Consider the following 25785-nt stretch of genomic DNA (forward strand, 5'->3'; position numbering starts at 1 on the left):
CCCTGCTTCCTCACCTCTTGCAGGTCACAGTTCAGATCCACCTTCTCAGCAAGATTCACCATGACCAGTCCTAGACAAACTTTCAATGTCTGTCTTGAATTCCTAATGTTCTGTTCTCTGTCTGACTTCTTTTTAAAAATTTATATAGAGTCTACATAATATAACATTTGTTTTATGTAGATCATTTATCATATGTCTTCCCCATCTAGATGACTGACTGAACCAGGTAGAATTTTTTTCTGCGTTGACTCCTAGAAATCAAAATGTTTGGGACATAGGGGTGGTGAATAAATATTTTTGAATGATTTTTGAATGGTGTTCTCACCATTTAAAGGAGGGAATAGAAAGAACGATGGACTGGAAATAATTCAAGAGTTTTTCTCCATCTGATTATGCAATATTTCAGCTAGTCTCTTAAAAGTTTTAAAATATACTAGACAACTCCTTTAGACCTACTCAAAGCTAAACCACACCATATCTTACCATTTATATCTGGTCCTGTTTCCTCTGAGTCATTAGATATTGTGGGCTAGTTAATAACCTAAGCAAACTAGTCAAACATTTTGAAAAGGGGACTTTTCTAAATACTCAAGTGCCTTACTTTAAATACTTAAAATTCTTTCTTTTTCTCCTCTTTCTTGACTCCTTTGTCATTTTATATCAACATTATTTTCAAGTAATTATGAATCAGCTATATTTTAATCTGAAAGTTCATAGAGACAGGAGTTTATTAACAGCCTATGACTGTGCCTATGTGTAAATTAGAAAAACTTGTATCCTAAGGAAAGTCAAAACTTCAACTTTTTTAACTTGCTGGACTGAGCATGAGCTATAGGTCACCCTGGGCTTGAAGGCACTTATTCAGGAAAATCAAAACAAAAAAACACAAAAAGCCAAGAAAAAAACCTTTCACAATTACAAATTGTAGCCCTGGTAATAGAATGTGAATCAGAGGATTAAGTGAAAATAAAATATAGCAAAATGAATGCATTTAAAAGTTTAAGAGGTATACACATATGGACAAATACTTCATTCTTAATATGATAAAATTATAAAATCTAATTATTTCATTTCCTGTTAAGGTGGTAACAGGAACCACCTGAAAAAAGCAAGAGATAGAGAATCCTACATTGAAAGATAGTTTACACAATACTGAGGATCAAGCAGCAAATGTTTATTATCCTAAGATGTTGGAAACTGATGAAGTAAATAAATCCTAAGGTCACATTCAATTTACTGCTCTGACTAAGCTTCCTGAACTTAGCTCCTGAGAACCGACATGAAGCCTACTGGACTTATTGAGTTTCCAAAACAGAGTTGAGCATCTAAGGAGATCAATATGAGTATAGTTTGCACAATAAGAAAGGATACAGCAAACCCTTCAGATAGAAGGAAATGCTACCAGATAAAAATATGAAACGAAATGGAGAATACTGGATATGATAATTGATATGATATGAAATATGATAATTTAAAAATTAGGACACAATTTTTAAATTATCTAGATATTTTTAAAAGATTGATTAAACAAAAATAATAAAGTATCAGTTTATAGTATATGTAAAGTAAAATGCATGACAAATAGCACAATATTCGATAGGGAAGGAATAGAAGTATGCAATTGTAAGTCTTTAGATAAAAGTGTGTATAGTGGTAAAATATATCATTTGATGGTAGATGGCTAAGGTAAAGAGATGTGCTATAAACATTGAAGCTATCAACAAAATAACCACTAACGGTAATGGTTAAGACGCTAGAAAAGATAAAACTGAACTTAAAAAGAAACTCATACAAAATGAAACAGAAAAAATACAATGAAAGAAAGAACAGGTAGGATAAAGAAAGAATAGTATTATCATGGACTAATATCCTAAATTAAAAAGCAAGTAATATCAAAGTAGATTTTTTAAAGCTAACTATAACTATATACACTTGGAATATAAGGACAGAAATAGGTTAAAATGGAAAAATTGATATTATCATAATCACATCAATAAAAAGAAAACAGGAGTTTTCAAACAAAACTCAAAACTTTGATTTGAAAACAAAGTTTCAAATCAAAGAAAATTCAATAATAAAAAGGACACTGAATAATAATAAAGTTGTCAACTCATTAAGAAGACATAGGATCCTAAATTTTTATGAATCTCCTAACAAAACCTCAAAAAATGAAGCAAATACAATAGAGCTACATGAAGAAATGGAACATTCACAGTTACAGTCACAAACTTCAGATCTTGTCTCAATAATTGATTGAACAGTGCAAGGAAAATCAGTGTGAATGCAAAAGATTTAAACAAAACTGTCAGTTAACTTGACCTAATTATTTGTAGTACACTTCACTCAACAGCAGAAATGTCCATATTGTTTTCAAACTTACAAACAACATTACCAAGTAGATTTTTTATTCAGGGTCTTACAACAAGCTTAAAAAATAATTTGATATTATACAGAATTTGCCTCAGACCACAATAAAATTAAATTATAAGTCAGTAAATGAATGATCTTTGAAAAAAGTCCCAAAATATCTGGAAACTAACACACCATTACTTAGTGCATAGGCCAAAAAATAAAACTTTTAAAAATATAAAAAGTATTTGTTTTTATTTAGAAACTGAACATATCAAAATGTGTGGGATGTCACTTTACCAGTAATTTGAGAAAGTTAAACTACTAAGCACCTATATTTACAAAATAAACATTAGAAATAAATAATTACTTAAATGCCTTTACCCGCAAAAAAAGTCTAAACAAAGAAAAATTCAACTGCAAACTAAGTAGACAAGAAATGATAAAGGTCAACTTAGTGAAGGAAGACAGGTATAATAGAATCAAGGAAATCAAAGAGTTTTTAGAGCAATAAAAATGATTAATCTGTTAAAAAATTATTAATATCAGAACTGCATTATATAAAGTTACCACATATTCAAAAGACACTAAAATTATGTAAAACTTTATTCTCATTTTCTTGGGGGAGGAGGTAGGTAGGACTGTGTTTTGAACTCAGGCCTTCATGCTTGCAAAGCAGGGGTTCTACTGCTTGAACCATACCTACAGCCCTATGTAAAACTTTATGCCAGTGAATTTGACAACATTAATAAAATGGAAATATACCTTTAGTTTAGCATTTGAAAATTTATCATTGTAATTCACAATACTAGCTAATTAAAATAAAACAAAACAAAAATAAAGCCATTTCTGAGAATAAAGGAAACCCACTTGACAAAATCCAATATCCATGCCTGATTTAGAAAAAAAAAAAAATCTCAGCAGAGTCTGAATGGAAAGGAACTTTCTCTGTAAATAGCACCTTACAAAACCTGTAATTAATGTCATGTTGGCTGATAAAAGACTAAATGTTTTCCTCCATAAGTCAGCACTAAGAGAATGATGTTCACTCTTAGCACCTGCATTTAGACTTGTATTGGAGATTCTAAACAGTATAACCAGCCAAAAAAAGAAGTAACAGGTATGCAGATAGGAAAGAAAGAAATAAAATAGTCTTCATTTGCAGAAAGACCATCATCTACATGGGAATTTGGATACAATATACAAAGAGTAAAGCGTCTAGGTGCACAATACAAGATTTAAAGGCAGAATTCATTTATATTTCTTCATAGTAGCAACAAACAATTGGAAATCAAAACTAAAAAGTAGTGTCACTTAAAATAACATGAAAAGTTAAGAAGATGAATACGGTTCATGTACTCTCTATAAAAGAATGAATATAGAATTTTTAAACCCTGTTGAAACTACCATAAGAAGGGGACTAAAGCAGAAAGAAGTAAAATAGAGGAGAAAAATCAATTTGGGTTTGTTTTACACACACACACACACACACACACACACACACACACACACACATACATTGAAATGTCACAAGAAAACTCCCTGTGTAGCTATCTTAAATGAACAAAAATGCCACTTTTTTTTTCATTTATAAAAATTGGAGAACAGGAACTGCCTGGGGGAGATGCAGTATTAGTGGGAGGGGAGAGGAGATGGAGAAAAGGAATGGGAGGGTGAATGTGGTGCAAATACTGTGCACACATGTATGCAAATGGAAAAATGGTACCTGTTGAAACTGTTCCATGAATGGTTTGTGGGGGGGATAAAGGAGAATGATGGGGGGTGAATTCAATATATCAATATATTTGATATAAGAACATTTGTAAATGCCACAATGTTTCTCCACCCAGCACAATAAAAAATATGAAAAAATAAAATATTACTGCTAAATTTGATAAAATATAGATACAAACTGCACCCTAGGATATTACAGTATGGTGAGAAAAATTAAGTATAACCTAAGCAAATAAAGAAACATAATATCTTATGGGTTAGAAGACTCAATAGTGTCAAGATTTTACTTCTTCCCAAACTGATCAGTATAATGTAGGTTAAAATCTGAGTAGATTATTATTATTATCCTTATTAAAGTGACAATCTGATTCTGAAAATCATAGTGGATTACAAGGACCTCCAATATCAAAAACAACTTTGAAAAAGTAAGGCAAAGTTAAAAGGGCTAACGTGATGTCAAACCTTATTGCAAAGCTGTAATAATTAAGAAGTATTATCAGCATAAAGATAAATAGATAAATGGAGCACAAGAGAAAGACCACATATATATAAACAACTGTTTTCATTTTTTTTTTGACAAAGTCCCAAAGTCAATTGAGTGAGAAAGGATAGTGTTTTTAACAAGTGATGATGCAATAGCTGGATAGCTGCATGCAAAAATAAATGAATAAATAAACCAGTTTTTTTAAATAATGAAAAGAAAAGCTATAGATTATATTCATAATATTTCAAGGAAAACACTCAAAATTAAATGTAAGTAAACAAGCGATCTGATAAAAACAGTGAGCATAAGACTTTAATAGACATCTTAATAAAGAAGATACATGGATAGGAAGTAAGCACATGTAAAGATGTGCAGCATCAATAATTTACAGCCATATGCAAATCAAAGGTACAAGATTTATTAGAATGACTAAAGTTAAAGTAAAAATGACCATATCAAGTGTTGTGGAAGGTGTGGAGAAACTGGGACCCTCATATATGCCCCCCTTAGCGGTAGTATAAAATGGCATACAACTCTGGAAAATATTTTAACAATTCTATTAAAAAGTTAAATACATGCCTGACACATGATCTGCCTAGTGGTCATACAGGTATGTGCTCAAGAGAAATGAGTGTGTATGTCCAAATATTTGTATGTAATCATTCACACCAGCTAATTTGCAATAGGCAAATTTGGAGAAAAACCAAATGTCTATATGTGTGTGTGTATATATATATATATATATATATATATATATATATATATATATTCATATATTACACATTTATATGCTTCAGCATGCAAAAGAAGCAAAAGAAAAAAGAGTATAGTGAAATGATTCCATTTAGAGAAAACACTGGAAGTACAAACTAATCTATAACAACAAAGTAGATCAATGGCTACCTGGGGAGGGGAAGTGGAGAAAGATGGGAAAGAGAAATTACAAAGGGACATCTAGAAACTGTTGGGATGATGCACACATTCATTATTTGCATGCATTCATTATTTTAATTGAGTTCATGGATTAATGAACTACACTCATGTTCTTTTAGTGATGAACTGTTCTTTCACAGTGTCTAATTCATAGATTTGGTGAAATCCCAGATTTTCTTAGGACACGTTAGTGGCATTTGCTCTCATAAATGAAGTATAAGGAACTTGTGTATAAGTGGCGATGCTGATATTAAGTAGTTGAAGCATTATAATAAATTTCAGAGGTAGCGTGAGCTATCTAGTTTCTATTCATGGCTAACACCCCTCCAAAAAAAATGTTACATGGGAATGGAATAAGATTTCTGCTCATGCTTTTTAGTGGCTAACTTCAAGAGCCTAATTATTTGTCTTTCTATTTATTTCAGTTCCTTATATAGAACTTTTCACCCTTCATCCATTCATTTATTAATGTGTATTTTTCCAGCTTGCTCCCTGCCTGGTCAGATTCATTTTATTTTACTTGGTCAAAGAATGGTTTGCTGTTTTCTTTGTGTGAAAATGATTCTTTGTTATTATTGATGTTTTACTTTTAAATATCCTCTGTCTTCCAGTTGTTTTTAAATATTTACCTTATTTCTTCTAGGTTATTTTTTAAAGTCTGAGGGATTTACAGTTAATACATTAATTTCTATATAATGAGAGATAAGGGCTTGTTTTCCTGAAGCATTTATGCACACATTAATTCATTCAACAAGTATTTACAGAGTACTTCCTATATTCTAGATTATGTGCTAATTGCTGAAGGTTCTTAGTTGAATATTTGAATATTTATTCAATTCCTCATCCAATAATTATTCATCAAGCTCTTCCTATATCCTAGACACTCTTCCAGAGCTAAGAATTAGTTAAGCAAACAAACTAAAATCTTTCCTTATGGCACTTGCATTCTATTAAGGGAAATAGACTTCTCTTAGCCCTTAAAAGCACATCTTTACACAATATGATATTAGAATATGTAGAAGGAAGTATAACAAATGTATGATGTAAGCAATGTATGTAGTATGTTAAATGTATTCATGAATATGGAACAAGAGAGATGTATATGTCTGTGTATGTATATGTGTGTTACTTGACAGAGGTTCAATGATGTCCTCTCTAGCCAGAGACAGGACTCTAGTGTGCTGTGTATTAATCAGGTTTGGGTTAGTACAAGGAAATATCTGAGGCAAGTAATTTTATATAGAGAAAAGTTTTATGTAGCTCATGGGTTTTGAGCATTAAAGCCCATCATTAGAGAGCTCCATGATTTGGCCTCTTGTAAATGTGGTACAGATGTCAAGAACACATGTAGGAGAAAAAGACACATCTTGAATTGGAGCAGAAAAGGTTTTACCACCTTCCAACAGTACCACTCTGGGGACCAAATCATTAATACATGGTCCTTTGGTGGGCCAATCAACATCAGACAACAGGATAGCTGTGTTTATGTAAAATTCACAGTGGCCTGCTAAGGTAGTATGAAAATGAATAATTGCTACCTAAACTGAGGCTTTATGCCTTTGACCTAATAAGCTTAGAGGTACAGATGCCTCATCAACGGTTATGGTTGTTTCCTATCTGCTGAAGTGGGGGAGGGGAACAGGTTCTCATGGAGAGTTTAGAGGACTAACATCCCTTTCTTCCAACACCCCTACCCCCATCAGTGCCAGGTCTTAAAAGACAAAGAGCACAAAGCCAAATGTGGCTGATATTGTTGGCCACATATATATTTTCTATACCTCACATCTTCCTGTTTCAAAAGTAATAGACATGCATTGTGTGCACTCATGGCTGTTTCTTTTCTTTGCTTTCATTTTACTAACTTTTTAAAAGTGACTTTGATGGGTGAATGCAAAGGGACCTGTGAAGGGTGATAGTGGGGTCAACAGTGCCCTACAGGCTTGCTGGCTGTTTGTCCATCAGATGTAATCACACTCTGCTTTAGAAAACTTTACACAAAGCTTCAGCTGACAGTTTTTATTTTATCATGAATACACATGAGCCACTTCACAGATTGTATTTGTAATTAACAGAAAGCCTGGGGTATCCTAACCTCTAAAAGATGCTTAGACATAAAGCCAGTCCTTGGAATTTATCAAGACTTTTGTCTCAAAACCACTTGGAAAATGACCACCACATAAGGCCAGAGAGAGTCAGTCATGGTCCAAAGAGCCAAGTGACATTTCAGAAGACCCAGGAACTGACATGTACCAGGTGCCAGCACCCTAATTACTGCCTTAATATTTTCACATGCACTTCTGGGTTGAAACCTGATAGTAACACTGGAAGAGGACACAGCAATTAGATCCCTACGACTTGATCAATGAGGTGTAGACAAGTAGACAAGGTATAGATGTTTCTCGCTCATAGTTAGGCCCTGAGGTGAGAGTCCAAAGCAAGTATAAAGGCTGCATAAAACTATTGGGACGATTGGCTTTTAAAATCTTTACTTTTTGCTGTATGTAGTATGTGACTTCTATCTTCTAGATTACAGTATAACTAATAAAGCCCCAATCTTCATAGCTTCATTCCAGGCAGGAAGAAGGAAAGAACAATGTGTGGTAAAAAAAGCTTTTCTACAAGCCCTATTTTATGACTTCTACCTGTAACACCTTGCTTGTATTTGTTGCTATTCCAAATAAAAAATCATATTCTATTACTAAGCAAGAAGAGGAATGGATGTCATATAGGTAATTGACCTTCCCATATCTGACTGGAAATGAATAATTATCCTGCCTAAAACCGAATCTAAAGAGAATAGTGGACCAAACCAAGGTCACTAGAAGGCAGTTAATGGTGTCATTTCCCCCAGACAATCTTTGTTTTTACATGGAACACAGAGATCAGATTTTGAACCTAAGCAAAACTGAGGCTGTTAGGGGTTAGACTGCCTGAGTCCAATTAGGCTTGGAATTTGACTTTTGTATGAGGACAAAATAGCCAATGTGTGCAGAGAATATGGAAGTGAAACAGATGGTGAGAAGAGGGCAAACAAAAGAGATTCTAACTGGAGTCTTGATATCTTTCCCTGAAAGCAGCTCTATGAACGCATATCTGAGCCTCATATTATGAAAGAATGAACAAAATTAGATCAGGAATTCTAGAAGCCATAGTGAGACAAAGGGTACCCACTGACCTTTTTTGAAAACAGTGTTCTGTGAGCTTAGACAGACATTCTAGAAAGTTGGCAATCTGGAAATGGTTTGCAGCTTTGTCTCTAGCAATGTGTTCTTGCCCAGGAAAGATATCCGCATCACAAACACTAGAAAAGGTCATTAGCATGAACAATAGAAATAGAGCATTTGTATGAAGATGCATGGGACTACTGCCAATTCATTGTGTACTTCAAGTTGACCCCAGTAATGGTATGTTTATAAGTAAGCCTTGCATGGCCAAATTGTATCTGGACGTTAAATGACTCGAAGGCAAGAGGTACTATCTGGGCCAGAAAATACATCCAAGCCAGCTGATATATTAGGCCACTGACCTCAGTTGGATGCCAGATTTCATTGGAAGCTTGGATCAATAAGCTGGGTGGCCTCATATATTGAATCATTTCATGACCACTACTTAGGCATGATTTGCACATGGCAGGACTGGGAAAGCTGTAGGCTTGAAATTTGATATTTTCATGTGCTCCTCTACTTTTCTCTAATATTCTCACTCCCATATTTCTAAATGTGTTCTTCTTTATGACTATGATATATATTATAGTACTATGATTGTTCTTGGGCTGCTTCAATCTTTTAACTAGTAAGTGCTTTTAATAACACTACCATACAATACCTGCCATTACTTTCTGGGTTATCTCCTCTCCTTCATATATTTTGATTCTTTCCACTAGTCATCTTTGTACACGATAATTAAAAATGTGTATACCATGCCAATAATTTCAGTAGATGGTGAAGCATTTGAGATCCACACTCCTGAGATTGTTTTTTCACCAAAGGTGAATTAGTAACAATTTGCTAATGATTTTCTTTTAATTATTGGGGAAAAGACATTCCCTAATTAATGGAAAGGAGAATTGATTTCATCCAGATTAATTACTGATGGGAATGTGTCCCAAGCCCACTAGGCACAAGCTATTTAAAGTGATCATATTAACTAAAAAATTATGAAGCTTGGGCTTTATTCCTAATAATGTGAACCAGGGTAATTAAATTGAGTTTGGGTATGGATGGTCTTCAAGAGTTCACAAACGCATAAAATTTGGTGTGATATCTTCTATAACTTTCTTAGCTTCTCAGTAAGGTATATGATGGCCAGAGAGAAGCAATAGTCTCTGGGGTCACTGTCATCCCAGTCCCTACAACAAGTACTCCCATACCTGCTGTCACCCCATGATAGCTCAGTCATCCTTCATTACAAATGCCAGAACTTACTGACAAGGGAGCCTGATCCCTGAGTTGAAATAACTACTACAACAATTCAACCTGGTCTCTCATTTTAGTTTTTATTATTGACTGCTCATACTTCTTTTCATCAGTTCTCTGTAGCTAATGATCTATATTTTCTGACTTCATATTGTGACCTCTATTTCCCTTTCTCACAGACTTCCAGTATGATGTCTGGAATATTGCTCCAGGTTTAATACATGCCATTCTCTTCCCACTCTCAGCCATCTTCAGAATATTTGCTCCATTCCTTTACTGAACCGTGACTAGGGACCTTTAGGAAGAGCTGATTGTTATGTGATATTCATGTTTATGTTCTGAAAGTGAGGTTGGCATCCTACCAATCATCCATTGCCCTTCCATTAGTGTCTAATTCTTCAGTTCTTGAAAAATATAATACTACTATTTGAAACACATCAGACCATGATTCATCCTATTTGGGCTATTTTCACTTATTAAACTTTTCACACCTTATGTTTTATTAAAATGTTGGCTCACTCCAGTTGTCCACCACAGCCTTGACAGCATTATCCCCAATAACTTTTCTTTTACTCCATTATTTCTACTCCCATTATCACACCTTGGAACTGGTGTCACTTCTTTATTAATTTCATGTCATTGCTCTCATAAAATTTCATCTCTTCCTGATTCATTTGTTCAGTTACATCTATCTTGATATCCTTTTATTAACTTCCAGGGGCCCTCCTTTTTTTATACCAGATTAATGGCCTGAATATTTTCATTCCCTTCTTATGTTGTTTAGATTCCTTGGCCCATCAGTTCACTAACATTAGCACATCTCCACATTTCAGTGTAAAGAACTTCTGAGCACTGGTTCCCCTTGAGGTCTCAACATTGAACCCACCTCTTGAACCAAAGTTCTCTTTGGGGACTTTCTCATAGGCATCCATCTTATTGGATCCAATCCACTCCCTTTCCTGTAACTATCTGGCTGCAATTTTGCAGACTTACTTGCAAACTCAGCCCGTATTCTCAGACATTAATCTAGAGTGCCTCCACTTACTCTCTGAAGTCCGTTTTTTACCCACTATCAACTGTGATCCAAAATTATTATTGGCAAGCTCTAAAAATAATTCATAAATTTTAAATTGCTTTTTTTGCATAATGTGGTAAAATGTATTTCTTTGCCACTCCTGCCTGCCCAGGATGTGAATCATTTATTTGTCATTTGTCCACCATTTCCATGTCGTATATGCTGTCTTTCTCATGGCAATTGAGAGAGAGAGAGAAAAAGGGAGAGAGAGAGAGAGAGAATCAAACTTTGATTATGGCAGTGTTTTGAGCATTCTACTTTTTTAGTTACTATGAATCTCCTGATGTACCTAATTAATATAGAAATGAGACTTTAGCATTTTACGTATCTATAGGTAAAGAAATACATACTGCCCAGAGGCAGGATGGATGAGCACTATCCATCTTTTCTGGCATCCACTTGGGGTCTTGGAAGGTGTCCCTCCCAGATAAGGGCAGGGTTGGGACTGGCTGTACTTTGTTCTTTCTCCCTTGGTGATATTCTTTTGTCATTTGTACAAGACTTCCAAATCTTTATTACAGCTCAGAACTCTCCAGTGAGCATTCAACTTGTATAACTTCTTCCTGACAGTCTCAATGGCACACTGAATGCAACTTGTCCGCAGTTAAAATGCCAATTTTCTCCTTTAATCTGGTTATTTTTCAGGGTATATTTCTCAGGGCAATACCCTACCTCCATTAAGTTTCATACCTTAATTCAGCTTCCTCTCTGACACTACTTTTTTGTTTATTTGCCAATTAAAAATATGATTCAATGCCTATCAGATCTACCCATTTCTACCATAATAATCAACATTACTATTTATAATTTTCTGGACTAATGCTGAATATTTCCCAATATGGTTCTGCCATATATTGGCTCCCTTTAATCTTCTCTACAATCTAGCTAGCATTCCTTTAACCTCCGATCTGATTTATACTCAAGGTATAACCCTTCACCTTACAACATTAAAATCCATTAGTGACTTCCTGTTCCTCTGGTTGCTTTTTCAGAGGCAATCACCACATTCTTTTACTCCTAGTGCTCTAGCCATGTGTTCATTTTTTCTTTTACTTGACTATGCTAATACAGATTTGTGTGATGACTTAGTCAATACATGATAAGTAAGAGTTTATGGGGGTATTTGAGCATCATATAAGAACTTTGATGCACTTGTGGTTCAAAATAGGCATCTTTTGATTATTTCTAGATGGTTAAATGATACCAGATTTATGTTAAAAGATGCTTCTAACTTGAGTCCACAGAAAATGCCCTTGTCTCCCTGTCCAGTCTCTTTACCTTGAATTCCAGTATTGACACAAAAATGAAGGACATAGTTTTGTGAACTCAGGAATGGTCAAAGCCTAGCCTGAGGCCCAAAGAGAGCTGGCAGACTCTTTATGTGACACACAGAGATTTTTATCATTCATAAAAGTGTGCACCAGCCTCAGGGCAGTATCATGGTTTTGAGTGTAAACAGGCTGCAAATGACCCTTTAGTGCCTCAGCTCTGTGACAGACTTGGAGAAAAATGTCCCCACCACAAGGGCAGGGCTATTGATCTGACACTAAAGTCCCTTCTTGCTGCGACATACACTTCTCAAAAGCGGAAGTCAGCCCACTGTATCCAGGACTCTAGTAGCCCTCAAAATTCTTTAACATTAAGCACCCTTAGTCCAGAGGCAAGGCTTTTTTTTTTTTTTTCTAACTCACAGGCCTAAGAGAATGTTAAAAAGAGAGGTAGATGAAATTAAAAAGGAGACTCCAAGAAGCAGTGAAAGTGTACTACCTGGCCTGTGGATTCACTTGGCAGCAGCAAAATGTCAGCCTGCAAAGGGCACCAGACACTGATATGTTCATGCTACCAACATGGGCTTGAGCAGCCAGAACTCAGGATCACAGGCATGCTTCTCAGCTCTATAAGTAAGTCCTAACTCACCTCAGGAGGCAAGCCTAGATTATAACATCTAGAACAATTTATCATTTCTACGTATATATATATATCTACACAAACCTACTTACATGTAGAAATTTTTGAGGCAAAGCTGACAACAGGCCAAAATTATTGACTGAATAATTACTAATTGTCGATATTTTCTTTTCTAAATTATATTATTATTGTATTGGGGATACATTGTGACATTTCCGAAAGTTCTTATATCGTAATGGAATTCACTCCCTCCATCATTCTCCTTTAAACTGTAGGTATTTTCTAGGAATTGAAATATATTGATAAAATTGATATTTAAAATTAAATTTATACTTTTCACTTGTTCATCGTTACAGTTTTTCAATAGAAATCAGGAAAGTAAAAATTAAATCTACTCACTTTTTCTCTCTCTCAATCTTTTTCCTTCTTTCTTTTTCTCCTTCCCTTCCTCCTCCTTTTTCCCATCCCTGCTTTTTATCACTTTTATTTCTCTCCTTGCCTGTTTACAAAGCATTTTGAGAAACAGACTAACTTCTCTGCCCATGGCTAAGAATAACTTGATTCTGTAGAAAAGAGAGTTGTTGATAGTACAATTGGTTTTATCAGTACTAAAAGGAGATAAGAATAACTACTCTTAAAGGATCCTGGAAGTGGCTTTTGTGTTTCATTGTTTAGAAATCTGGTTCTTCTTCACTTTTATACTCTACATTTTTTGCTTGTATTTTATACTCCTTGAGAACTCCACAAGAAGTAAGGATTTTGCCTTTCCCTTCTGTGAGTTGGGCCTGTGTGTTTACTGAGTCATGACTCTGTATATTAGTAAGTAGGAAATTTCTTAATATATACATGGCAAAATTTCCCTAAGATGAAAATTTCAAAGCTATAATCTTAGTATTTTGGTGTGTCTAGTATTAGAAGTAACTAGAGCAAACTGAAGATCTGTATGTTGATAGTTACATCAAGATTCCCTGTTCTATGTAGATACTGTGAAGAGTCCCCAATCCCATCAAAATCCTTTCCATCCAGTGAATGGTTCATTCAGGAAGAAAGTGTTGAGTAACGTTGATGGGGCCTGTGGTCTCAATGACCCTGGAGACAGAAAAGTGGACAAAACAAAAGTATGCTCTCAGAAGTGGAGGAAGGGAGTATGAAGTCATTGCATCATAGATTGTCTCTATTATCTAGTGGGGATTTCATATCATGGCGTTGGTGAGGGGCACAGAACCAAAGGATCTGCTTTTTTTTTATTAAAATAAGTCAAGTGCGCAAGAAATCATCCTGAACTCTTTTTCTTTTTCCTTTTTTTCCCATCATCTCCTGCAATTGCTATAACAATATCAGATATTGGTATTTTTGGAATCAGTGATATGTCTGGTTTGCTACAAGTACTGATGTGTTGCAAATTGAAAGTCCAGAATCATATAAATATTAAAGGGTCAATTTTGGAGTTTCAGTAACAAACAAAAGATGAAGGTAAGTAACTTGGCCTAGTCAGCCAAGGATAATGATAATAACAATATCAGCTATCTGGAATAAGCACATGTAGTTATTGTGAGATTGACAAACTTAGAGACTAGTCCCAGTACTAAGTGCTATTTGCTTTTGGGAAATGTACAATTTTCTAAAAATAATGATTTCCTTGAGATGAACTAAGAATGAAATTTTGGTACTTTATTTTCCAGGTTCTTCAGTGTAAATTTGCTACCCGAACTCCCTACCAATTATGGTTTATTTACTTCAGAACTCTAAAGCTCCCTAGCAATTTGCAGTGGTGAGATTTTATGTGACTGCTGGAAGGCAAATTCCAAAGCATAAAGAAAGTTTGCCATTGGCAGTAATGGCTCCTCTGAGACACAGTCATCAAAAAAGTGAAATGAGAATCAAAAGGTTAGAACATATGGCTTACTCCCTTCCCCCCCCCGGCCCCTGTTTGGAGTCCAGGTGACAAGAGGAGACTTTTCCAATTAAAGAACACTTCACTGAGAGTCACTTCGTCTAAAGGGTTATAAGCCTTTTTAAAAAATATTTTCTAGACGCCAAGATGACCTTGATTCTGGTGATTAGAAAAATCTGCCATTTATTATTCTTGCCTTCTGCCTTCCTTCCTTCCATCTGTCCATAATTTCTCCCTATCCTCATTTCCCACAATTTACTATATCTCTCTCTCTCTCTGTTTTTCTTTGGCTTTTTTTTTTCATAACTGGAGTTTGAACTGAGGGCTCATGCTTGCTAAGCAGGCTCTCTACCACTTGAGCCATTCCGTGAACTCTTGACTTTTCACATCCTCAGCTCACCTTCACAAACTGATAACTTTGTTCTTCAGTGCCAACCCTAATACATAGAGCACAAATGTGCTCAAACACACACAATACACACATACAAATTAAACACACACACATCCACTCAGCCCAAACACATGTAAACATAGACACACTCAACTCAAGCACACACCATACATTCAACACAAACACACCCAAAAAACCACATAAACACAAACAAATGCAATACATATACAGCTCAAACCCACATGTGCACACACATACCAAACCCAAACATGCAGCACAAGCACACACATAACTTGAACACACACATATTGAACACAGCTATAGCACAAAAACCCAAAAAACACAGTGCTCAAACACACATGTGCACATATACACTCAACACAAGCATAGAAACAACACAATCATACACAAACTCACTTTTTCCCAAATTTCAAAGAAAATTACTAGAGATCTGGTAATACCTGAGTTATTAACTCAGGAGTGCTTATTATCTACTCCTGTGTCATTTTTCTGAAGTGAAATAAATATGTGTGGCCATTGAGATTAGGGACAGAAAACTTTCTTTTTCTGAAACCTCTAACAAGACCCCAGTACCCACCTATGTTTTTACTTGGTACCTTTTTTCCTCAGCTTACTTATCTAGCAACATATTTAAAGAGCACAGAGTGAAAATGACTGAAGAGATATCTAAGACCAAAACCTTCAGGACCAACAAAACAAGGATCTTCTCCTGAAGTTTAAACAATTGCATGTCCCTCTTTACAAATAGAAATTGACCAAACAAAAGTATACATAAATAATTAGAGGTTGGGAGGTCCAGATCCTGTTTTGGAATTCTTTTAGTCAACATACAAAGTTTCCTGATAGCAACCTGGTTTTTCCTGTCCACCTGAAGTGTTCTGCATTCCCATCAAATCTAAGCTGCCTTAGGGTATCATGCAAGAGATGGGCCTTGGCACTTAGGTCTCTAAGCAGATTCCCCTCTGGAGATTAATGTGCCCGAGCTCCAGGTTCCTTCTTAGGTGGAATGTGGCTCTGATAATGAGTCTGGGCATGGCTTTACTTGTCAATGTTCAGACTGTCTTATTGCCAGTCCATGCCCACAGCCCCTCCTCCCCCACCCTTGGTCCCCACCAGAGCCTTGCAAACCTATCTTGCTTCAGTGTCCTGTAGCTCAAAACATCTGCAGTGACTGTGGTTCTTGTCTGTCAGTGACTTCATTCTCAGTAAGCCATCCTTATAATAGGAGAATAGGCTTCTGCCTTGGAACCTACCCTAGGAGGTATCTGTCCCATTGGTTGCTGTATGTTAAAATAACCTGAAAAGACCAGTGTTTTAGTCAGGTTTTAGTTAAATGGAAGTTAGGTCTTTTCAGAATCTGCCTAAAGCAAGCATCCTTGATCTCTAATTCAGTAGCAGATTGGCTTGAGAACCTTTGACCTGGACTGATTGTGTAATTTTTGGCACACTTAGGACCACTGTCCCATCTTTTGGAGGTTTTGCAGAACAATGTGCAGAGCTTGGACTTGAGGATGCACCAATATGGGTTCTGACTTCTAATCCTGGCCTGGTCACTTCTAATCCTGGTAGTATAGTTGTAGGCACAGTAATTAACTTCTTACTCTCTCATCTATATCTCATCCTTTTCAATTTGGAAACTGTCTAGAGTCACTGATCACAGAGAGATGAACCACTTCAACTGGAGTCATGTCACTTGTGTGATCATGAGATAAGATGAGGAGAGAAATAAGTAGGCAGGAAAAAAAATAACTTGTAGATATGTTACATCCGTTTATCACAGGAGAACTTTTGACTAATTTAATCAAATAAGAGGGAATTTCTTTCTTTCTTTTCATCTCATTTATTCCAACTATTGCATATCTAAACAGTTACATTTCTGAAATTGCTGGCCAATGCCCTTCTTTTTTTTTATTTTATTATTCATATGTGCATACAAGGCTTGGGTCATTTCTCCCCCCTGCCCCCACCCCCTCCTTTACCACCCACTCCGCCCCCTCCCTCTCCCCCCCACCCCCTCAATACCCAGCAGAAACTATTTTGCCCTTATTTCTAATTTTGTTGAAGAGAGAGTATAAGCCATAATAGGAAGGAACAAGGGTTTTTGCTGGTTGAGATAAGGATAGCTATACAGGGAGTTGACTCACATTAATTTCCTGTGCATGTGTGTTATCTTCTAGGTTAATTCTTTTTGATCTCACCTTTTCTCTAGCTCCTGGTCCCCTTTTCCTACTGGCCTCAGTTGCTTTTAAGGTATCTGCTTTAGTTTCTCTGCGTTAGCCCTTCTGTTTTCATTTCCCTGAAACTTCAGCAAAATTCCAGTTGTTTCGTAGGGAAAGAATTTACAGACATGCATTCTGAGAGAAGACCAGCAACCTGGCTTCAGCCTGTTTCTCCAGACAGTGATGCTCTCCCAACACCTTACCCTCATTCTCTGCTTAAAGGGCCATTAGAATGCTCCCATGAATTTGTATAATATAGAAAAATGACAAAGGTGTGGAAATGAAGATTTCTTTGAGTGAGTAAAGACTGAATTGCTCATAAAGAAGCACACTTTGAACAGGAAGGGGTTTGGGAAAGAATAGTATTTTGCTCAGGTGGGAACAGAAAGTACAAATTGACCACTGTAGGAGGTTGCTTACTCCATTGGGAGAAAGGCAAGTAGTCCCTTGTGATCAGAGCTCAGGAAAGATGGAATCAGATGAGGCTGACAGAAGTTAAGAAAATACAGAAAGAGTCACATGACACTTCCATATCTAGTTGTGTTAGCAGTTTTTTGAGAGTTAGAGAAAAAAACTATACAGGAATTAGGTATATTATCCCCAATTGTAGGTATCAAAAATATCTTTGTTTTGGTTAATATCAACAAATACTCTTGGGCTTTCTGTTTGCATTTTTAAAACTATTGCAATGACAAAACTTCACTTGCTTTTTCATTTAGATGATTAATAATTACAACCTGCAAGCAAAGCACTACTTGTTTTGAAAACTACAGCTTCTGTTTGGATTTTCTTAAGGAAGACCAGCTTGTTTTCTCTCCCTAAGGGTGTTCATGTTGCTTGTCACCCTAAAGGTGAAGGAACATCAGAAAAGCTCCCTGTACACGCACTGCACTAGACCACAGAAGGGAAGGAAAATCCTTTTGTCTGTCATTTCCTTTTGTTCTCTAGTTGAAGCCCCTGAATTTTTCTTTTGCCTTTGAACCTTGTTTCTTTTGTAGTTTGGAGCTGCTTTTAAGGGGATTTAATGTACTTGTTGGTCTCTAAGTTACTCCAGGGCAGAGGGAACTTCCATCAGGTTCAGGGAATTTCCATCAGGCTCCTTTCTTTTCTTAGATATTTGAATTCTTCTAATTTGTACAGTGTTTAAGCTCAAAGAAATTGATGCATCTTTTAACTTTTCAAAACTTTATTTTCTTCATAATTATTTTATTTGAACTTGTATGTGGTGCTTGGCATCTTCTTGGTTCATTTTGTTTTGATTTTAGAATCAGCTTCTAAGTTTGCAGTTTTTGCTCTTGACACCTTTACATGCAACAGGGTCTTCCATGCAAAAATGGAGAAATAAACAAATGAGTCTCTTCGCTTTTTCTGTCTTCACGTCCTCCCCTGGTGGCCATTTTCTACATTTCTTTTTTTTCCCTCTGAATCTCTCTTCAGAAAGTGGCACATTGCTTAGCATTACAAAAAAACCATGAGGTTTTTTATTAGCATATAACAGTTGTATGGGGGATACATTGTGTGCTTATAATATATCTTAGATATATTTACACCTTCCATCCTTCTGCCTCTTCCCCCTCTCCGAGAGCCTTCTTAGAACAATTTCAATAGGTTTCATTCTTCTATTTTCATATATGGATACAAAATACATCACCATATGCATCCTCATTCACCCTTTTCTTGTGCTCACCCATCTCCCACTGGTGATATCATACTTTAATCAAATCCCCTTCTCCCATCCATTACTTATTCATTCTCTATCACCATGCCATGAGGTTTTTTGTTTAAGAGATCACTCTGTCTTCAGCACCTTTGATTCTGGGCTCCATATTTAAGACTTTGAGCACATGATAAAAGCAAGAGCACACACAAGGGAGGGGTGAGCTAGCATTTGTTGCCTTTAACGCAGAGAAACTAAAGCAGATACCTTAAAAGCAACTGAGGCCAATAGGAAAAGGGGACCAGGAACTAGAGAAAAGGTTAGATCAAAAAGAATTAACCTAGAAGGTAACACACATGCACAGGAAATTAATGTGAGTCAACTCCCTGTATAGCTATCCTTATCTCAACCAGCAAAAACTCTTGTTCCTTCTTATTATTTCTTATATTCTCTCTTCAACAAAATTAGAGATAAGGGCAAAATAGTTTCTGCTGGGTATTGAGGGGGTGGGGGGAAAGGGAGAGGGTGGAGTGGGTGGCAAGGGAGGGGGTGGGGGCATGGGGGAGAAATGACCCAAGCCTTGCATGCACATATGAATAATAAAACAATAAAAAAAAGAAGCTTGTTTCCTCAGGATGTTAATAAGATGGAAAAAAAATCATGGAATCATGCATTCCCTGATCATTTATGGACTCTATTGTGTGGGTGATAAACTCTTAAATATTCCACACACATGCTCAATAATGGAAATTTAGAACTTGTCAGATCTCTGTTTAGATTTTGACACTTTTTATTGTTTATTTTTTATTTATTGTTTATTGTTTATAATTATTTATAAATATTTGCATACATTGTTTGGGCCTGCTCCCCCTGCTCTCCCTGTTCCCTGCCCACCCTTCTCCCTCCCCACCCCCATCGCTTCTGGGCAAAACCTGCTCTACCCTCTTCTCCAATTTTGTTGAAGAGAAGACACAAGCAATAATAAGAAAGACATAGCATTTTTGCTAGCTTGAGATAAAGATAGCTATACAGAGAGATTTCTAGCATTGCTTCCATGCACATGTGTATTACAGTATGAATTGGTTCATCTCTATCAGACTTCTTCACTACTTCCTGGTCACCTTCCCATAGTGGCCTCTGTCAGTTTAAGATAACTTTATTAGCTTCTCTACAGTGGGCACATCAAACATTTACAGGTTTTAGGTTTCCTTCCCTTTCCCTACTCCTCTTGTATGCATTCTCCCTTTAGCATATAACCCATGTCTAATAATACTACTGCATTTGTTTTAGGTCTATAATCTGCATAGGAGGGAGAACATACGATTTTTGGTCTTCTGAGCCTGGTTAACCTCACTCAGGATGATGTTCTCCAGTTCCATCCATTTACTTGCGAATGATAACATTTCATTCTTCTTATGGCTGAGTAGAATTCCATTGTGTATAAATAGCACATTTTCTTAATCCATTCATCAGTAGTGGAGCATCTTGGCTGTTTCCATAACTTGGGTATTGTGAATAGTGCTGCAATAAACATGGGTGTGCAGGTGCCTGTGTCGCATTATTTTGGGTATATCCCTAGGAGTGGTATTGCTGAATCATATGTCAGATCTATGTTTAGATTTTTAAGAAGCCTCCTATATTATTTTTCAAAGTGGTTGTACTAGCTTACATTTCCACCAGCAGTGTAAGAGGATTCCTTTTTCCCTGCATCCTCACCAACATTTGTTGTTGGTGGTGTTTCTGATAATAGCTATTCTAACAGGAGTGAGGTAGAATTTTACTGTGGTTTTGATTTGCATTGCCTTTATAGCCAGGGATGATGAGCATTTTTTCATGTGCTTTTTTTTTGACATTTGGATTTCTTCCTTTGAAAAATTTCTGTTTAGTTCAGTTGCCCATTTGTTTATTGGTTCCTTGATTTTGGGGAAGTTTAGTTTTGTGAGCTCCATGTATATTCTTGTTATCATTTCTTTGTCTGATGTACAGCAAGCAAATATTTTCTCCCACTCTATGGGTAGTCTCTTAAGTTTAGAGACTCTTTTGTTGTACAGAAGCTTTTTTATTTCATGTAGCTCCATTTGTCCATTCTTTCTCTTAGCTGCTGGGCTGCTAGAGTTCTACTGAGGAATTCTTTGCCTATACCTATTGTTTCCAGATTATTCCCTGCTCTTTCTTGTGCTAACTTCAGATTTTGGGGTCTGATATAAAGGTCCTTAATCTACTTTGAGTTGTTACTAGTACAAGGTGATAGGCATGGGTCTAGTTTCAGTTTTCTGCAGGCAGATAACCACTTTTCCCAGCAACATTTGTTGAAGAGGCTGTCTTTTCTCTATCATATGTCTTTGGCGCCATTGTCAAAAATATGGTGGGCACAGCTGTGTGGATTTATATCTGGGTCCTCTATTCTGTACCACTGGTTTTCATATCTGTTTTTGTGAGAGTACTACGCTGGTTTTATTGCTATGGCTCTGTAATATATTTGAAGTCGAGTATTGTGATACCTCCAGCATTACTCTTTTTGCTGAGTATTGCCTTGGCTATTTGGTGTCTCTTTTGTTTCCAAATGAACTTTAGGATAGATTTTTCAATCTCTGTGATGAATGTAACTGGGATTTTGATGTGTTTGTTTCTGCCAATGAGATGGGTCTCCTGTAAAGGACACATTGTTGGATCTTCCTTTTAATCCAGTTTGCCAACTGGTGTCTTTTGATGGGGAAGTTGAGTCCATTGACCTTCAGTGTTAATATTGATTAACATTTACCTGTGAATGACAACATTTTGTTCTTCTTCATGGCTGCATAAAATTCCACTGTGTATAAATACCACATTTTCTTAATCCATTCGTCAGTGGTGGGGCATCTTGGCTGTTTCTGTAACTTGGTTATTGTGAATAGTGCTGCAATAAACATGGGTGTGCAAGTGCCTCTGGAGTGACCTGTGTCACATTCTTTTGGGTATATCCACAAGAGTGGTATTGCTGGATCATATGGTAGATCAATGTTTAGCTTTTTAAGTAGCCTCCAAATTTTTTTCCAGAGTGGTTGTACTAGTTTACATTCCCACCAGCAGTGTAAGAGGGTTCCTTTTTCCCCCCACATCCTCACCAACACCTGTTGTTAGTAGTGTTGCTAATGATGGCTATTCTAAAAGAGTGAGGTGGTGATAGCTGCCATTTAGTTGATTTGTTGTTTAAGGGCTTGATTGTGTGCAGCTGACTCGAAGCTATTCTCTGATTCATTGTCTTTTCTTCTCCTGTGGTTTGATACCACCCATGCTCTCATAGTTTTTTTTTTTCTTTTTGCTTTCATCTTCTGTGTGCAGAATTCTTTGGAGAATCTTTTGTAGTGGTGGCTTGGTATTCATACATTGTTTTAGTTTCTGCTAATCGTGGAAGGCTTTTACTGCTCCATCTGTAGTTTTGCTGGGTAGAATATCCTGGGGTTGAAGTTATTTTCATTCAGTGCCTGAAATAACCTCACCCCATGCCCTTCTTGCTTTTAAGGTTTCTGTTGAGAAATCTGGTGTGATTTTGATGGGTTTACCTTTATATGTTATTTGTTTTTTCTCTCTTACAGCCTTCAGTATTCTTTCTCTATTCTCTATGCTTGTTGTTTTAATGATAATATGCTGTGGGGAGGTTCTACTTTGGTCTAGTCTGTTTGATGTCTGTAGGCTTCCTGTACCTGAATGGGCAAAACTTCTTGAGATTTGGGAAATTTTCTGTTATTATTTTATTGAATATATATGAATCCTTTTTGCTTGGACCTCTTCTCCTTCTTCAATACCTATGATTCTCAGGTTTGGTCTTTTGATGGAGTCAGTGAGTTCTTGAATATTCCTTTCATGGGTTTTGAGTTGTTTGACTAACATTTGTTCAGTTTTTCTTTTAATTTTTATTTTATCTCTGAGTTCTGATATTCTGTCTTCCAAGTGGAAGTTCTAGTCTGATGGACTGGCCTTCCACTATGTTTTGTGTTTCTGCTTAATTCTTTTTACTGAGGTTTTCCATATCTTGAGTCACCTCTTCTTTAATACTTTTTTAATTTTCATCTTTAATTCATTTATCTATTTATAGTGTTCTCTGTTTCACTTTGGTGTTTATTTAGTGTGCCTCTGTGTTCATTTATTTGTTTTTGCAATTCTCATGTTCTTTTTTTTTTTGGTGTCTTGAAATTTCTTGAGTGCATCTTGTACATTTTGGTTAACCATGTCTAGTATCTTTTCCATGAAATTCTCAGTGATTTCTTACAAGATTTCTTCTTTGAGGGTGTTTTTCTGGACATCACTTGGTTCCTTAAGTGTTGTTTATCTTTGTTTTGTTGGGGTCAGGATTTAGGTAGCTGTTCATTTTATTCTGAATCCTGTATTAAATTATTTTTTTTGAGGAGAGTGGTTTCCATACCTTCTTCTTCTTCTTCCCAATCCTCCACTTGTTACTGTGCAACTATGTTATTGATAAGTTAGTTGGTGGTTTTAGTCACCTGTTTTCTTTCCCCTGATTTAATTTTTGTGTTTTGGCTGTTTGGTTTTTAGCTAGGTTGGTGTGGTATTTCTGTCTCTGGTCTGGAGGTGCAATTAACAATAACTACTTCACAGGTTCAATACCCAACCAGTTGTTTATATAGTATATAAACAGTAGTAGTTGGGGGCTTAACAGTGGTGGTATTATCTATAATCGGTGGGAGTTGGGGGGGGTTAATGTTTGTTAGACTAACTATAGCAATTTTGGGAATTGGTTAGGGTGGCACTAAAAGGGGAGGTGGGAAGTGGTGTGGGTGAGTAGGGGAAGCAATGTGGGGGCTGGTGGGTTTTGTGGCCCTTTTGTGTGTTTGGATGTATTTCTTTTGTAGTGTAAGGTGCTTGTGTCAGGGATTGCAGAGGGTTGGGGTTGTGTAATATTGGTACAGTAGGTTGGTCAGCAGGTGAGTGTGTGGGAGGGGTAGTCTGTTGACAAGTTGGGGGAGAATGGGAGGGAAAGGCGATGCCTGGGAGAAAAAGTGATGAGAAGGGGTAAAAAGAGTAGTTGGGAAGGAGAGCAATGGATTTTAGCACAGGAGGAGGGAGAGTGAAGGGGATGAGAGTAGGGATAAGAAGATAGTGATGGTAAAGTTGATAGTACAGAAAGAAAATAGGAATAAAAATAAAAGTAAAAACCCCACAATAATATAACAAACAAACAAAAAACAGGAAAGAAAAAAAACACCAGTTTCAGGAACAATAAAATTTTAGTCTTAGTTTAAGTTCTGGTGTTACTCCTCTGGCATCCAGTCCTGGTATTGGCATATAAGCAGAATCTCTGACGTGGTCTCACTAGGTGATTGGCTTGTGAGTTCTTCTGTCTACAAGTTAAATTAAAATTGTGTGGTGAGGTAGTTTTGCCAGATTATGCAGGTGGTCAGAGCTATTGCTTCCCCCAGCTGATAGTGGTGTTATCCTTCAGCTGTAGCTGTTTGGTTAGCTTCTCCCCCAGCAAGGTGGGGCAGTTCAATTTTGAATGCTGTGCTCTGGGTTCAGGAGATTATCTCTGTAATCCACTACCTGCCCTGCTTTGGAGGTGACTTATCGCTGTGTTTGTTTATGGAGAGTTCAGCACTGTGAGTTTAGTTCTTTGCTCCACCCCTTTCTCTGGGGCAGGGACAGCATGCCACCCATTCCCTCTGCTGTCCCTGCTAGATTACAGTTCACTGTATGTTTTCCAGTTTTGTTGGAGGGGGATCAGACTACCTTGGGGCTGCACTGGTTTTTGTTTCTTTGGGTGGATAAGGAGTTCCACGTGGTATGGTTGCTCACCTGTTCATTCTATCAATTGATGTGCAGGCAGGTTTGGAGCCAGTGGTGGTGGCGGAAGTGGTGGCAAAGGCAGTGAGAAATGGTGCCATGTTTTCTCAGTGCAGCATGTTGTGGGGAGGCTTTCCACAAGCTAGACATTCAGGATGTTGAAAGTTTCATTCTGGTTGATGCTTTATTACTGCTTGATGGAGGAAGTAGAAAAGAAGGAAAGAAAAAAAAATTGCTGTGTGGGAGGAGGGTTTCCCCTGGCTGTGCAGCAGGTCGCAGTGTTAAGTGCAATTAAAGGCTGATTTGTGGGTCAGTCTTTGAATGTTTTCCTGCACCTAATGTGATGGCACTTATTATTTTGGCTAGAAGCAGTCAGAATTATCCAAGTGTGTCTCCAATGTCTCAGGGAGGTTTTTGGAGTCAGGGAGCTTAGACTTTCTGCTTCTGTACCCTAGTTGTCATCTTGGATTCCTGACACTTTGTTTTGTGATACTGACTGGACCATATTAAACTCTATAAATGGAATTTTTTATGGGACTGACACTTGAACTCAGGGCTTCATGCATGCAAGCAGGCACTCTACCATTTGATCCACCCCTCCAACCCCATATTAAACACTAAGTGAAAGTTAGATGATAATTTGCAAAACTACAAAGACAGAGAGAGATGACAGTTATGCTGTTTTGCTCCTAGTAAAGTCTCAGTGTTGGATCTTTTCTTAGAAGGATCCATACTGCCTCCACCATACCATGCCCTACATTGTAGTCACAGGCATTGCAGTCAAAGTCTGTCATAAAACAGCATGTTCTTTATAGATATATTTCAGAGTAGGTATTTTGTCATGTACAATGCTATCTAAGTGTTTAAATTCTGTACAAAAATAAACATTTTTCTTAGTCTACTGAAGATAAAAGTCTTATATTTACA

General features: G+C 36.7%; 1 protein-coding gene across 10 annotated transcripts in view; it reads left to right on the plus strand.

The window, feature by feature from the left end:
- The window catches only part of Nrg3 (neuregulin 3), a 1113314-nt gene that overhangs the window by 744620 nt on the left and 342909 nt on the right, over positions 1-25785 (plus strand). The window lies entirely within an intron of this gene.

Source organism: Castor canadensis, chromosome 7, assembly GCF_047511655.1.
Source record: "Castor canadensis chromosome 7, mCasCan1.hap1v2, whole genome shotgun sequence".
Lineage (NCBI taxonomy): Eukaryota > Metazoa > Chordata > Mammalia > Rodentia > Castoridae > Castor > Castor canadensis.